Source organism: Artibeus jamaicensis, unplaced genomic scaffold (assembly GCF_021234435.1).
Source record: "Artibeus jamaicensis isolate MK-2021 breed Jamaican fruit bat unplaced genomic scaffold, CSHL_Jam_final contig_585, whole genome shotgun sequence".
NCBI classification, from domain to species: Eukaryota; Metazoa; Chordata; class Mammalia; order Chiroptera; family Phyllostomidae; genus Artibeus; species Artibeus jamaicensis.
In genome coordinates, this window is record NW_026521894.1 from 7135521 (window position 1) to 7139509 (window position 3989).

At 36.6% G+C, this 3989-nt stretch overlaps 1 pseudogene; it reads right to left on the minus strand.

Annotated features, from left to right (window-relative positions):
• Nucleotides 1–640: 640 nt before the first annotated feature.
• LOC128628183 (enoyl-CoA delta isomerase 2-like) lies at nt 641–1861 on the minus strand (annotated as a pseudogene).
• Nucleotides 1862–3989: the final 2128 nt, after the last annotated feature.

Consider the following 3989-nt stretch of genomic DNA (forward strand, 5'->3'; position numbering starts at 1 on the left):
TCCTTCATTATTTTTTCAAATAAGTTTTCAGCTTCTTGCTTTTTCTCATCTCCTTCTGGCACCCCTATGATACAGATGTTGGCATGTTTAAGGATGTCCTGGAAGTTCCTATGCCTCTCCTCATTTTTTAAAATTTTTGTTTCTTCATTCTGTTCTGGTTGAATGTTTCTTTCTTCCTTCTACTCCAAACCATTGATTTGAGTTCCAGTTTCCTTCCCATCACTGTTAGTTTCCTGTATATTTTGCTTTATTTCACTTTAGGTAGTCCTCATTTGTTCCTTCATTTTGTGACTGAGCTCAATCAGTTCTGTGAGTATCCTGATTATCAGTATTTTGAACTGTGCATCTGATAGGTTGGCTGTATCTTTGTCACTTAATTGTACCTTTTCTGGAGCTTTGATCTTTTCTTTCATTTGGGGCATTTTTTTCTCTTTCAAACCTATGTAAATTCTTAAAGCTTGCTTCACATAATTGGTTTTTCATCAGGGCTCAGCAAAATATAATAATCATAAATGATATTTCATCACTGAAAAAGGCACAGTGAAGTTCATTTAGTTCAAGCACTGGAAATAAGATATGGGACATCCCTTCCTTCCTTCCTTTGAAATGCTCAACTTTGCTCTAGTAGTCATCACAGTTTTTACAAGAAGTTCATGGCTACATTTATGCATTTGTCTGACAGCCACCTTCCCTAGAGAATACCACTTTCTTCAGCATTAACAGCTTACAGCTTCTCTTTCTTCAAATTTCTGATGACAGGTATTGAAATTGATGTGGCATTTGGGGGAGCTTTGAATATGCTTTCAGCCCATTCAAACTTCTTTCTGAAAACTACTACCAGGAAAAACTTCACTAACAAGTCCTTGGGTACATGCTTCTCCTGCTATCTTCTTTCCAAAATAAGCATCTCTGTTGCCTTGGCCAGGCCCATTATCTTCTGAAAAGTGTAAGAGGCACATCCTCCTGGACTTCAGCCTGGGTGACTAAAAGGGATATGGAATGTTGTTCTATTGGAGGCATACACAGCATCTAATAGCCCAAGGATGGTGGCAGAGAGCCCCACAGCTTGACCATTTACCACTGCAATCAGAGGCTTAGGAAAATCTATTAAAACTGCCTTAAAAATCCCTCAACAAAGTATCACTCTGTTTAGCTTTCTCTTCTACTCTACCAGGAGGAATATCAGTGAAGTTAGTTAGATCATTCCCACTCCAGTAATAATCACCATTTCCTGTTACAACTGTTATGCTTGAGTCACCTTTCTTGCAGCTTTAGGTGCAAGCATGATTTCTTGCTACATCTGAGTGTTGATTGCTCTCTTTTTGGTGGGCTGATTTCCTTGGGCAGACTTCCAACAGCATGCCATGCATCTCATTTGGCCTTATTAATAAAGTCAAACATACCTGGCCATATTACAAGGTCCTTCAGTGGCCTCTGGAAAGCACTCAGACGCCAGCACAGACCAGAACCCAAAATATTTTATAGTAAAAGGAATGCCCTTATGCCAGAGCTTTCAGGTAGAGGGAGACAGGAGAGTAGGACAATCTGCATTGTTTAAATGCACCAGTATCATCTCAAGCCATTTCTTAGTGGAGGAGACAAATTCTTAAGAATCTGGGAATAAATCCAGCAAAAAGTATATATTAATTTAGCAGTTAGATTTTTAAATGGTTGGGAGATAGATTTCTTTAAAGAGATACCCATATTCAAGGAAAAATTATAGTAGGAGATGAGTGAGAATTCTCAAAGTCATCAAGGGACCATTAAGAACTTAGTCTACTTTCAATGTAATACATCCCTACCACTTCTTTGCCCATTTGAATCCTACCCATTCAACCAGGTCTAGTCTCACTTCCTCCATCTGATCCCCCACAAAATTCATCACATGTAATACAAAGAACAGTAGTTTTAGATTCAGACAATCCTGGGTTATTGTCCCAGCTCTCCCATTCCACTTTAAAAGTTAGACTTTCTGACTCTGTGCATGTCAACCTGTATTTTTACACACCCCAATACAGTACGAAGTATGCTTTTTATCAAATTTAGTGTTTGAGCTTGATGTTCTTAAGATGTTCATCTACCTTTAAGTAAGACTGCCAAGTTTGTGTCTTTGGCCACCTACTTAAGTCTTAGTTTCCTTACCTGTTAATGGGAATAAGTATAATAAAGTTATTTTGCTTGTGTTTAAGTGGGATAGCACATAAAAAATGCATAATATATAGTAACTGCTGGAGAAAAACATACTAATTTGAAAAAATGAATTATTTTTAGATTTCTTTTTTAAAAGATTTTATTTATTTATTTCTAGAGAGGGAAAGGGAGGGAGAAAGAGAGTGAGAAATCTTAATGTGTGGTTTCCTCTCAAGTGCCCCCTACTGGGGACCTGGCTCGCAACCCAGGCATGTGCACTGACTGGGAATCAAACAAGCAACCCTTTGGTTTGCAGGCTGGTGCTCAATCCACTGAACCACACCGGCCAGGGTGATTTCTAAATTTCTTGATTAGAAAACTGTGTTTCTCCTAGGAAGGATCTGCGGAACTTTCTATTTTGGTGGTTTTGCTCTTTCTCAGATCCTACTTTCCTCACAGATTTCATAGTCAAAATATTCTCTGGAAATTCTTTATCTGCCTCCCTCTGAGATTCCCCCATAGAATACAATGTGGGAGTAAAATTATTAACACAAAACAAATCTGGCTTGTGCTCAAGAATTTATCAATTCTTCCATAAAGAGTAGAAAAGCATTTATATTGCTAAAGATATTGAACTGCTCTTTTTCTAAGTGGCTTCCCAATAGCTGGAGGAGACTACCCTCCGCCTTAACTAAAGAGACAACAATATGAAAAACTGCTTCATTACTAGTGTCTGAGGTTCATACATACCTGAGACTTTTGTGTTTCCTCCAGGTCATCCACCTGCTGGTACCCATGTCAGCCTTATTTCCACTTCAATCATCAAACAGCAATTTTGTAAGTGTAGAGTTGCCTCCAAAGGAGCAAACTTAATTGCAGGGCTCCTAATTTCATTTAATACTTTACTTTGAAATAGCTTTAGACTAACATATGAGTTGCAAATATAGTAGGGAATTCCGATATACCCTGCACCCTGCTTCCCCTAATGTGGTAATCTCACATAACCACAGTACAATTATCAAAAATAAAAATTAACACTGGTACATTATAAACCAAACCATAGGCTTTGTTTAGATTTCAAAATTTTTTACTAATTCCCCTTTTCTATTCTAGGATCCAATTCAGGATCTTATGATACATTTAGTTCTTATATCTCCTTAGTCTTCTCCATTTGGTGACTGTTCTTCAGTCTTTCATGACCTTGACATTCTTGAGGAGTACTGTAACTGGTCAGGTATTTTGTGCAATGTCTTTGAATTTAGGTTTGTCTGATGGCTTCTTATGTTTAGACTGTATTTATTATCCATATTTGAGAAGTACATTACAGAGGGGATGGGTATTTTTCATCCTAAAATAGAGTACATGATGCCCATATGGGTTTTTACTGGTGATATTAACTTTGATCATTTTGTTAAAATGAAGCATGCCCAGATTTCCTACTTGTGTAGAAAATATATTCATAATTAGTAAATAATTTCCATTTATACTGAGTAAATATTATGCAAAAATCTTTTTCCACTGATTTTAGTATTTGTAAGTGGATTGTCTGCAACAATTCTTAATATGATGTAAGTGGTGATTTTTCATGTCCCCCATTCTTTCTACATCTATTAATTGGGGTTCATTTGTAAGTAAGAATGCCCCTTTATTTTTCACTCAATTATTTATATCACTATATACTTATGAATATTTATTCTAATCTTTCAGCTTTAGTTGAATATTATTGTTATTTATTTTGCTGCCTAAATTATTCCAGTTGTGACCATTACTAGTTCTATTAGACCAGCTCTTGTGTTCCTTCTAACATATCTTCTTTTTTTTTTCAGCCTTTAATTTCTGGCACCACAAGATACTTCAGG